The sequence below is a fragment of the Mustela erminea genome, chromosome 1 (assembly GCF_009829155.1).
Source record: "Mustela erminea isolate mMusErm1 chromosome 1, mMusErm1.Pri, whole genome shotgun sequence".
Taxonomy (NCBI): Eukaryota; Metazoa; Chordata; class Mammalia; order Carnivora; family Mustelidae; genus Mustela; species Mustela erminea.
The window spans coordinates 65,606,164-65,619,579 of NC_045614.1; positions in this window are offsets into that span (position 1 = coordinate 65,606,164).

Genomic DNA, 13,416 nt, shown 5'->3' on the forward strand with positions numbered 1-13,416 from the left:
TTTGATAAATACTATGCAGCACTGTAAATTTATTTTTTCTTCCTTATGACTTTCTTAATAACATTTTCTTTTCTCTAGCTTCCTTTATTATCAGAATGCAGTATATAATACATATAACATACAAAATATGTGTTAATCAACTATTTTTGTTATTTGTAGAGTTTCCAATCAACTATAAGCATTAGTAAAGTTTTATGGGAGTCAAAAATAAACTGACAAATTTTTATTATGCTAAGTGTTACTGTATTGTTTAATAGATAATTTATTTCCTCAATGTTACATTTATAAATTCAGCCTTATTTTATGATTTGTAAGAATTATTAAATATTAAGACATTGTCCATGGGGTGCCAGTGTTTATGTGGCTGCCTTCAGCTTGGGTCATGATTCCAGGGTCCTGGGATGGAGCCCCACATTGGGCTCCCTACTCTGCAGGAAGCTTGCTTCTCCCTCTCTGCCTTCTCCTGCTTGTGTTCCCTCTTTTGCTGTGACTCTTTCTGTCAAATAAATAAATAAAACCTTTTTAAAAATGTTAAAAGTTAATATATTTTTAAACATTAAAATGTTAGAATTGTCAGTGAATTCCATGATCATTTCAACTATTTCATCAGTTGACATCAATATACAATCTCACTGTATTCAATTATTTTCTGAAAATAATAATTATTCTTAAAATGATATTTGTTCCTTTCATTGCATTTTTTTGTCCTATTAAGCATTTCCCATGTGAAAACATGGTTCTAAATTTATGTATGCATTTTTATATGTTTTAGTTATTTATTATATTTTTATGTATAAATTGTTCAATTTTTACATTGTCAAAACTATTATTTTTCCTGCTTGTTCTATTAAAGAGACTCTTAAACATGATGATCTGACAATATTTTTGAATTTTTCAAACAGTTAAATAATTGTATGACTAGAACAATTTATTCTTAACTGATTTCCAGAGTCATACTTTATATACATTAATTTATCTCATTCTAATTTCAGTATGCTATATATAGATTTCCATATATTGAACCAGACAGGTGGTATATTTTACTCTCATTTTCCAAAAACTCTTGAAATGAATAAATTCCTTCCATTTGTGCTGGAAAGCAAAAAGCAGTGTTCTTTGTTTCAGAAATAGTGCAAAGTTCTTAAAAGATGAAAAAAAACAGAATTTCTTTGACTAAGGCACGCAAGTATTTGCTTTACACTTAAAGACATAAGTACCCAGAACCGGAGCCACATTGAGTATTTATAGGATTTTAGTTTGAACTCCCCTGAAGATTTCTAGGTGAATTATCCCACACATAATCTCTCTCTGCTCCCCTTGGTACTGGTGGTAGAGTTAAGATACCTATAATTTAGAAAGATCAATAAATGGGAGCATTTGGGTCAGTTTTCCAGTGTTTGATAACCTGTGTGTACAAATACACAGATAAGATCCATCAAGATAGCCCACATATCAGTGTACCTTTTCCTTCTCCAACACCATGGGACAGATCTGCAAGATGACCCATTACTCCCCAGATGGTGACTGTGTGAGCAGCTATTGTTAGCATACACTGACAATGCAAAGCATATGAGGAGTGCTCAAACAAAAACACCCCAGGGCATCCGGGTGGCTCCACTGGTTAAGTGTCAGACTCTTGGTATTGACTCAGGTCATGATCTCATGGTGGTAGAGTTGAGCCCTGTGTCAAATGCCCTGTTGGCCTCCACACTCAGCCTGGAGTCTGCTTAAGATTCTTTCCTCCTCCTTCTCCCACCTCCTCTCTTCCTCCCCCTTCTAGACTCTCTATCTCTCTTTCTCTAAAACAAATAAATAAATGAATAAAAATAAAGTCTTAAAAAAATATTCAACACTGTTCCAGTAGAGTCATCCACATGAATGGGAAAGATAACAAACTTAATGACATAAAGTATTTACACCCAAGAATACAGCATCAAGGTGACAAGTAGTGTAGGACTTTTGAATGAGAATGAAGATTGAGGATAACACTGCTTATAAGGTTATTTTCTGGCTTTCAAAGGATTATAGGACATCAGATCTTTATATATATAAAGATCTGATCTGATATATAGCAGTATGAAATGGAAGTTAAATATTAGGTAGTTTATCTAAAAGTTTTTTGCAGTATGAAATGGAGGTTAAATATTTGACAGTTAAACAAGATATACTTCAAGAACAAATTAGTAAAACAAAAAACTGAATATAGATATTGCTCCAAAATAAGAAAATAAATAAGTAAAGATACAAGATATATGATTATAAAAGGGTTAGGAGACATGGAAAACAGATTCCATAGTCCCAATGTTCATTTTAATATAATGTTTTAAAGAATGTGCTTTAAAAAGACCAGAAAGGAAGAAAGATTAAAAAAAAAAAAAAAAAAACAACATTTTCTGGTTTCTGCTAATATGGCAGTTTAGGTTATTTGTACAAGCATTCAAGATACAATAATTACAGGGGCACCTGGGTGGCTCAATGGGTTAAGCTGCTTCCTTTCTGCTCAGGTCATGATCTTCAGGGTCCTGGGATCGAGCTCCGCATCGGGCTGTCTGCTCAGTCGGGAGCCTGCTTCCCTCCCTCTCCCTCTCTCTCTCTCTCTGCCTGCCTCTCCGCCTACTTGTGATCTCTCTCTGTCAAATAAATAAATAAAATCTTTAAAAAAAAAAAGATAAAACCATTACAAAATGGAACCAAATTAAAACAAAATCATAGAGTATCTTAATGCCATCAATAAGCTGATCAGAGGGAAGGATAGTCTCTACATAAATTCATAAAATGAAAGAATTAAGCAAAGCCCTAAAACGGTTTTCCCTGAGGGCATTTGGCAAACCAACAGAATACAAGATCTCTTTTAAATTTCAGTGAGTACAGAGAGGAGAGGAAAATCTTAGAGCCTATCCACAGTGAGGAAACAGTTCCTGAAAAAATTTAGCTCCAAAGACTACACTTTTCAAGTCAGAGTAAACCAGAATTAAATATTTTCTAATTCTAAGACAGATATGAAGGGTTTTGTTCTTTCTATAGATTCTATGAAGAATCTGTTTCTTTTTTCCACCTTCTAGAAGCCACCTACATTTTTTACTCCATCTTCAAAGCCAGCAGTCTAACATCTTTTCTCTTATCTGACCTCTGCTTCCATCTTCACATCTCTTTGTGACTCTGACCCTCCTGCCCTACTCTAAAAAGAACCTCTGTTGTTACATTGGGTTTACCCAGATAATTGAAAATAATGTTTCTATCTCAGAATTCTTAACTCAATTACATTTTCAAAGTCTCTTTTCCCACTAATAAGAAAACATATTCACAGTTTCCAGGGATTAAGATATTGACATCTTCAGGGGTCATCACTCATTCTACCATAGGAAATCATCCAAAAAATATATATATATCATGTATTAATTTAATTACAAGTAGGAGGAGGTACTTGCGTATTACCTTAGGCACTTCGAAGAAACTCATGCATACATTTCTGGAAAAACACAGCTTTATTGTAGCCCTCAAAGAATGTCTATAAATATGTTTGCAAAAAAAAAAAACAATGGCTTACATTAAAAATTCATCAAACATGCAAGAAAACAAGCACCATGAAGAAAACCCAACAGAAAAAAAATGCAGAAAAAATAAATATCAAATTATGAGAGTACAATGTGAATGTACTTAATATCATTAAATGGTACACTTAAACATAGTTAAAAAGGTAAATGTTTTGTTATGTATATTTTACCACAAACAAATAGGAAAGAAATTATAAGACAACTATAATGACCAAGTTGAAAGAAATTAGAAGCAAACTTCAAAACTATGCAGAGATTGGAAACCATAAGAAATTACCTAGATGTTTGAAAATGGGTTATAGAAATTCCACAAATAAACCACACAGCAAGTGAAATTTAAAAATGTAAAGCATTGTACACAATTAAAGAGAGAAGAATTAGGGAAATGAAAGACAAGCAAAGAGACAGGAAAGAGAATCTGCTTTTGAAATGATAGCATAAAGACCACCATAAACCCACTCCTCCAGTGAAAAAATCATAACTGATGAAAACTATTAAAAAAGAAAAACAAAACAAAATAAAAAAACCCAAAGTCTCCAGAAATTATCATCAGGACTTACAGCAGATGAAGAACATTTATTCAAGAAAACCTACTGTATCTCAGTAAAAAGAGCCAATGTCTGTGGCACATGAGCCTCAAGATGCTACTCCTACCACCTCCAGGTCCACTCAAGATAGGTGTGACCAAGAAGACCATTCTCATCCTATCTTCCCAGCTTTTGTTGTAGAGATTAAATTCCAGATGAGCACAGTAAGGAACTCCTGTCCTACACCCAACCTCCACTGATAAAGTTGAACCTTTACTCCAGGAGTAGCAGGCCAGAATATTAGGTCCTCAATCACCCTCTGCCCTGTCACCTCAGGATAGGGATGCCATGTTGGGAAAGACATTCTATGAAAACCAGAGGCCATTGTTCCCACTCAGCTACCAACTCATAGTGCACAGGTGTTACTCCAAGAGAAGCTAACCATTGATCATACTCTGAAGTTTAGAGTAGTAAAATAGAGTTTTTGATCAGGATGAGAGACAGATATAAGAACAGAGAGCTCTGAAGCACTCCTCATACAAACAGGTTAACTTAATTAAAATGGAGTATAAAGAAATTCAAGACTAAGAATGCTCTTGAAAATAATGGACATTTTTGGTGCTAAGCAGTAAACGAAAGCTGATAGCTTCAAGAGAATAGCAAGCTAAACTATAGGTCAGATATTTTACCAGAAAAAAAATTGAGAAAAGAAGCAACTAAGAGCACTTTGGGATTGAGAAACTACCTCAAAGACTGACCTCAAAAATTACTACCATGGAGGGGTCTTAATTTAATGGAACTCAAGCTGTAAAGCAATGTATGTCCTGGAAGATTGTCAAAATCAATATAGTAATCAGCTGGCAATTAGTGGACTCTAACAGCTTTATGTGATACCAACAGAGTCAGAAAGCTTAACAGATCAAGGAAAGAGATAACGAAAGAGATCCTATTAAAACCAATCATCCTAGGGCGACTATGCACATGCTAAGGCTGTGCTCTCTGAGGAGTGACTTTTCACTGAAAATGTAGAGCAAAAATCAAACAAACAAACAAACAAACAAACAAACAAAAATCAAGCCACAGAGGAATGGGAAACATTACTCAGGGTTGCCACAACATTTTGTTTAAAACCTCCAGTTTTCAACCACAAAAAACACAAGACACTCAAATAAATAGGAACATTTGACCCATGCATGAAGGGAAAAATGTAGCGAACAGAATTTGAATGTGAGAGTACCCCTTGTAGGATTCAACAGACAAAACTTAAAGGCTGCTTACCATAAATATACTCAAAGAACTAAAGAAAATAATGTTTAAGAATTAAAGAAAGGTATAATGACAATGTGTCATTGAATAGTTTCCATAAAGTAATAGAAATGACAAAAAGTGTATTTAAAATAGTAGCAAAAGAATTAAAAACTTAGAGATCAATAATTACGTGACTTAAAGAAAAACATGAAAATGAATAAACAGAAGTCAGAGAAATGTGGGACTTCATTGAGCTTACAGATATATGCATAGTAAGAATAGCAGGAGGAGAAAGGAACAGATAAAATAGCCAAGAAATAATAGTAAGAAAGTCTTTCAAATAGAATTTAAAAAAAACAAAAAACAAAAAAACATTAACCTGCAAATAAAAGAAGCAAGAGAAATACCAAGTAGGTTAGCAACAATGGAATCCAGACCTATTATGGTATAGATGCTGAAAGACAAAGAAAACATCTTGAAAGCCAGTGAGAGATGACTTTAGTAAATCAACGAATTCCCAGTAAGATTAACAGCTGACTCCACATCAGAAACAATGTAAACCATAGGTAGTGAAATGACATATTCAAACCCCCGAAAGAAAAAAAAAAAAAGAAAAAAAAAAGGCTACTGAAATTCTTTCTTTTTTTAAGATTTTATTTATTTATTTGAGAGAGAGTGAGCAAAAGTAAGAGAGAATGAACACTAATGGGAGGAGGGGCAGAGGGAGAGGGAGTAGCAGTCTTCCCACTGAGAAAGAAGCCTGACATAGGGATGCATCCCAGGACTCCAGGATCATGACCTGGGCAGAAGACATGCTTAACTGACTGAGCCACCCAGGCACTGCATAAAAAAATGGCTACTAAAATTATTATATCCAATGAAACTAGCTTTCAAAATGAAGACAAAATATATAAACTCTAGTCAAATCATGCACAAAACATCAGATTAATTAATTCCAATTAAGGGACATCCCCTGACACACCTGAGGATTACTTCTCCAAACTGTCATGGTCATCAAAAACAAACAAATAAAAAGTCTGATAAATAGCCACTGAGAGGAGCTTGAGACATGAAAATTTATGTAGTATGATATCCTGAATGGGATTCTGGGACAGAAAAATAACATTTGTTTAAAAATTAAGAAAATCTTCATAAATTATGGAATTTAGTTAATATCTATATAGATAATATATATTAATATTGGTTTTTTAACTGCAACAAATATATCATACTAATGTAGGTATGACATTAACAAAACAAACAGGAAAACATAAAGGCAGAGTGAATACATTCCCAGATGAAACTGATATAGCACTCTGCTGGCAGACCCATTGCATGAAAAATGAAAAAAAGAAGTACTTCAGAATGAAATCAAGTGGCACCAGACAGCAATTGAAATCTATATATATAAACAAACAAAAAGAACAAATAACAAAATTATGTCCGTACAAATGTGTTCTAACATACCGGCATGCAGGTGTTTTTAACAGCTTTATTGATAATTACCAAACCTCAAAAGCAACAAATATGTCCTTCAGTGGGTATATGGATGACAAAAAATTGTCTACATGTATACATGGAATATCATTCAGTGCTTAAAAAAATAAGCTATCAAGCCATGGAAAGCCATGGACAAAATTTAAAAGCATATTAGTAAGTACAATAAGTTAATGTGAAAAGCCATATACTGTATGACATTCTGGAAAAAGCAAAATCATGGAAACAGTAAAAAGATCAGTGATTGCTAGGTGTTGGTGGCAGAGGAATGACTAGATAAAGCACAAAAAATTTTAAGGGCTGTGAAAATATGATACTGGAATGATGAATACATGTTATTATACCTTTACCTATACCCATAAAATGTACACTCGTAGTTACTAGTAACTAGTTAATTAGACGTAAACTATGGAATTTGGGTGATTATGATGGAGGTTTATCAATCATAACAAATATAACACTCTGGTGGGGAACATGGATAAAGGGAGAATCTTTACATTTTGGGGAATAGTCGGTAGGTATATGGGAAATCTCTGTAACTTCCCCTTCAGTTCTAAAAGTGAACCAAAAACTGCTTTAAAAATAAAATCTTGGTTTAAAAAAATAAATAAAATCATATACACACACTTATGAGATACGGCTAAAGCAGTGTTTACAGGGAATTGAAAAGCTCTAAATGCCTATAATAAAAAGAAGAACGAATTCCAATCAATAATTTAACCTTCTATTACAAGACACTGGAACAGCAGAGGAAACTACCTAAATCAAGCAGAAAGAAGCCAATAATAAAGAGTATAGTGGAAATTAATAAAGTAGAAAATTAAGATAAAAACAATAGAGAACATCAACAAAATCAAAAGTTGGTTCTTTAAAAAGAACAGCAAAATTAACAAATCTTCAGCTAGACTCTCCAGAAAAGTGGGGTGGGGGGATGCCTCAAATGATTAAAAACAGGGGACATTAATACCTAACTTAAGGAAATAAAATTTAATTTTAGTTAAAAATAATGAAGGAATGTCATAAACAAAGGTACCAAAAAATGGAAAAATTAGTTTAAAAAACAAATTCCTAGAAAGATGCAAGTGATCAATCGGATTCAAGAAATAATACAAAACATAAATAGTCTTGTAACTAGTACAAAGCTTTTAAATCCTTGGGGAAAAAAAGAAAAAAACAAAAAAAGGAAGCCCAGACTCAAATGGTGTTACTGAAGACTTCCACCTACTATGTAAAGAATTAATAAATTCTTCCAAAAAATTAGAAGAGGAAGCAAAATTCCTCAACTCATTTGATGAGTTCAGTCTTATCCAAATATCAAATAAGACAAAAACATTATCATAACAAAAGAAAACAGATCAATATCTGCCATCAGTATAGAGGAAAAGCCCTCAACAAAGTATAAGCAAACTGAATCCAGCAATATCAAAAATCACAACATTAAGATAGTGAAAAGGCAACCCACAAAACAACAACAACAACAAAAAAAAAACACTTGGATAATATTTATCTAATAAAAGATGTAAGAGAATATAAGATAAATTTTGATCAATAATAATAGGATACATAACCCAATCATAAAAAAATGGGCAAAACTTGAATAGACAATTCTCCAAAGAAGATATACAAACAACAATAAGCACAGAAAAAAGTGTTCAATATCATTAGCCATAATAGAAGTGCAAATCAAAGTGATAATGAGATACCACTTCACGTTTATTAGGATGTCTACAGGGACAGAAAAGGGCAAGTCTTGTGGATGTGGAGAAATTGAAACCTTTTACCTATTGATGGGGATTTAAATGGTACAGCCATGTTGAAAAAACAGTCTGTCCATACATTAAAACTGAAGCACAGAGTTATAGGACCAAACAATTTCACTCTTAGGGATCTATGTAACCAAAAGACATGAACACAAATGGACACAAAAACTGATAAATGTATATTGTATTTGATTTTGAAGGATGTTATAACAAATACTACAAACGAACTAACTAAAGTAACAGAAATTTATTTTCTTACAGGTCTGGAAGCTAGAAATCTGAGAGGGAGGTATAAGATTGTTTCTGAAGCCTCTCTCCTTGATTATTAGCTGATCATCTTTAGGAGTTTTCATATAGTACTGCTAATAACTCTGCATTGTGTGAGTCCTAATCTTCTCTTCTTGCAAGGACACCAGTAGCACAACCTAAGGATCCCATTTCAACACATCTACTTCTTCTTTTTCTTTTTTTTAAATTTTTTTATTAACATATAATGTATCATTAGCCCCAGGGGTACAGGTCTGTGAATCGCCAGGTTTATGCACTTCACAGCACTCACCATAGCACATACCTTCCCCAATGTCCATAACCCAAACCACCCTCTCCCTATACCCCTCCCCCCAGCAACCCTCAGTTTGTTTTTTGAGATTAAGAGTCTCTTATGGTTTGTCTCCCTCCTGATCCCATCTTGTTTCATTTATTCTTTTCCTATCCTCCAAACCCCCCATGTTGCCTCTCAACTCCCTCATATCAGGGAGATCATATGATAATTGCTTTTCTCTGATGGACTTATTTCGCTAAGCATAATACTCTCTAGTTCGATCCACACCATCGCAAAGGGGAAGATTTCATTTCTGTTGATGGCTGCATAGTATACCATTGTATTTATATACCACTTTTTCTTTACCCCTTCATCTGTTGATGGACATCTAGGTTTTTTCCACAGTTTGGCCATTGTAGACATTGCTGCTATAAACATTCAGGTGCACATGCCCTTTTGGATCTCTACATTCATATCTTATGTTAAATACCCAGTAGTGCAATTGCTGGGTTATACAGTAGCTCTATTTTCAACTTTTTGAGGAACCTCCATGCTGTTTTCCAGATTGGCTGCACCAGCTTACATTCCCACCAACAGTGTAGGAGGGTTTCCTTTTCTCCACATCCTCGATAACATCTATCATTTCCTGACTAGTTGATTTTAGCCATTCTGACTGGTGAGAGGTGCTCTCTCATTGTGATTTTGTTTTGTATTTCCCTGATGCCGAGTGATGTGGAGCACTTTTTCATGTTTCTGTTGGCCATCTGGATGTCTTCTTTGCAGAAATGTCTGTTCATGTCTTCTGCCCATTTCTTGATTGGATCATTTGTTCTTTGGGTGTTGAGTTTGATAAGTTCTTTATAGATTTTGGACACTAGCCCTTTATCTGATATGTCATTTGCAAATATCTTCTCCCATTCTGTCAGTTGTTTTTTGGTTTTGATAACTGTTTCCTTTGATATGCAAAAGCTTTTGATCTTGATGAAGTCCCAGTAGTTCATTTTTGCCCTTGCTTCCTTTGCCTTTGGCGTTGTTCAGGAAGAAGTTGCTGTGGCTGAGGTCGAAGAGGTTGCTGCCTGTGTTCTCCTCAAGGATTTTGATGGATTCCTTTCTCATGTTGAGGTTCTTCATCCATTTTGAATCTATTTTTGTGTGTGGTGTAAGGAAATGGTCCAGTTTCGTTTTTCTGCATGTGCCTGTCCAATTTTCCCAACACCATTTGTTGAGTTGGGAGACTGTCTTTTTTCTATTGGACATTCTTTCCTGCTTTGTCAAAGATTAGTTGACCACAGAGTTGTGGGCCTATTTCTGGGCTCTCTATTCTGTTCTATTGATCTATGTCTGTTTTTGTGCCAGTACCATACCGTCTTGATGATGACAGCTTTGTAATAGAGCTTGAAGCCTGGAATTATGATGCCACCAACTTTGGCTTTCTTTTTCAATATTCCTCTTACTATTCGAGGTCTTTCCTGGTTCCATACAAATTTTAAGATTATATGTTCTATTTCTTTGAAAAAAAAATGGATGGGATTTTGATAGGGATTGCATTAAACATGTAGATAGCTTTAGGTCACATAGACATTTTCACAATATTTCTTCTTCCAATCCATGAGCATGAAACATTTTCACATTTCTTTGTATTTCCTCAATTTCATGAGTACTTTATAGTTTTTTGAGTACAGATTCTTTGCCTCTTTGGTTAGGTTTATTCCTAGGTATCTTATCGTTTGGGGTGCAATTGTAAATAGGATTGACTCCTTATTTTCTCTTTCTTCTTTCTTGTTGTTGGTGTAAAGAAATGCAACTGATTTCTGTGCATTGATTTTCTATCCCAACACTTTACTGAATTCCTGTACAAGTTCTAGCAGATTTGGAGTGGAGTCTTTTGGGTTTTCCACATATAGTATCATATCCATCTGCAAAGAGTGATAGTTTGACTTCTTCACTGCTGATTTGGATGCCTTTAACTTCTTCTTCTTGTCTGATTGCTGAGGCTAGGACTTCTAGTACTATGTTGAATAGCAGTGGTGATAATGGACATCCCTGCTGTGTTCCTGACCTTAGCAGAAAAGCTTTCAGTTTTTCTCCATTGAGAGTGATATTCATGGTGGTTTTTCATAGATGGCTTTAATGATATTGAGGTATGTGCCCTCTATTGCTACACTTTGAAGAGTTTTGATAAGGAAAGGATGCTGTACTTTGTTGAATGCTTTTCAGCATTTATTTGAGAGTATCATATGGTTCTTGTTCTTTCTTTTATTAATGTATTATATCCCATCGTTTGATTTGTGGATGTTGAACCAAACTTGCAATCCTGGGATAAATCCCACTTAGTCATGGTGAATAATCCTTTTAATGTACTGTTGGACCCTACTGGCTAGTATTTTGGTGAGAAATTTTGCATCTGTGTTCATCAAGGATATTGATCTGTAATTCTCTATTTTGATGGAATATTTGTCTGGCTTTGGGATCAAGGTAATCCTGGCCTCATAAAATGAGTTTGGAAGTTTTCCTTCCATTTCTATTTTTTGGAACAGTTTCAGGAGAATAGGAATTAATTCTTCTTTAAGTGTTTGTTAGAATTTGCCTGGGAAGCCGTCTGCTCTTGGGCTCTTGTTTGTTGGGAGATTTTTGATGACTGCTTCAATCTCCTTACTGGTTATGGTCTGTTCAGGTTTTCTATTTCTTCCTGATTCAGTTGTGGTAGTTTATATGCCTCTAGGAATGCATCCATTTCTTCCAGATTGTGAAATTTGCTGGTGTAAATTTGCTCATAATATGTTCTTATAATTGTTTGTATTTCTTCGGTGTTGGTTGTGATCTCTCCTCTTTCATTCATGATTTTATTTATTTGGGTTCTTTCTCTTTTCTTTTTGATAAGTCTGGCCAGGAGTTTAACAATCTTATTAATTCTTTCAAAGAAGCAGCTCCTAGTATTGTTGATTTATTTTTGGTTTGTTTATTTGTTTCTATTTCATTGATTTCTGCTCTGATCTTTATTATTCCTCTTCTCCTCCTGGGTTTAGGCTTTCTTTTTTGTTCTTTCTCCAGCTCCTTTAGGTGTAGGGTTAGGTTGTGTATTTGAGAGCTTTCTTGTTTCTTTTTTTTTTTAATTTTTTATTTTTTATAAACATATATTTTTATCCCCAGGGGTACAGGTCTGTGAATCACCAGGTTTACACACTTCACAGCACTCACCAAAGCACATACCCTTCCCAATGTCCATAACCTCACCCCCCTTCTCCCAACCCCCCTCCCCCCAGCAACCCTCAGTTTGTTTTGTGAGATTTAGAGTCACTTATGGTTTGTCTCCCTCCCAATCCCATCTTGTTTCATTGATTCTTCTCCTACCCACTTAAGCCCCCATGTTGCATCACCACTTCCTCATATCAGGGAGATCATATGATAGTTGTCTTTCTCCGCTTGACTTATTTCACTAAGCATGATACGCTCTAGTTCCATCCATGTTGTCGCAAATGGCAAGATTTCATTTCTTTTGATGGCTGCATAGTATTCCATTGTGTATATATACCACATCTTCTTGATCCATTCATCTGTTGATGAACATCTAGGTTCTTTCCATAGTTTGGCTATTGTGGACATTGCTGCTATAAAAATTCGGATGCATGTGCCCCTTAGGATCACTACGTTTGTATCTTTAGGGTAAATACCCAGTAGTGCAATTGCTGGGTCATAGGGTAGTTCTATTTTCAACATTTTGAGGAACCTCCATGCTGTTTTCCAGAGTGGTTGCACCAGCTTGCATTCCCACCAACAGTGTAGGAGGGTTCCCCTTTCTCCGCATCCTTGCCAACATCTGTCATTTCCTGACTTCTTGATTTTAGTCATTCTGACTGGTGTGAGGTGATATCTCATTGTGGCTTTGATTTGTATTTCCCTGATGCCGAGTGATATGGAGCACTATTTCATGTGTCTGTTGGCCATCTGGATGTCTTCTTTGCAGAAATGTCTGTTCATGTCCTCTGCCCATTTCTTGATTGGATTATTTGTTCTTTGGGTGTTGAGTTTGCTAAGTTCTTTATAGATTTTGGACACTAGTCCTTTATCTGATATGTCGTTTGCAAATATCTTCTCCCATTCTGTCAATTGTCTTTTGGTTTTGTTAACTGTTTCCTTTGCTGTGCAAAAGCTTTTGATCTTGATGAAATCCCAATAGTTCATTTTTGCCCTTGCTTCCCTTGCCTTTGGCATTGTTCCTAGGAAGATGCCGCTGCGGCTGACGTTGAAGAGGTTGCTGCCTGTGTTCTCCTCAAGGATTTTGATGGATT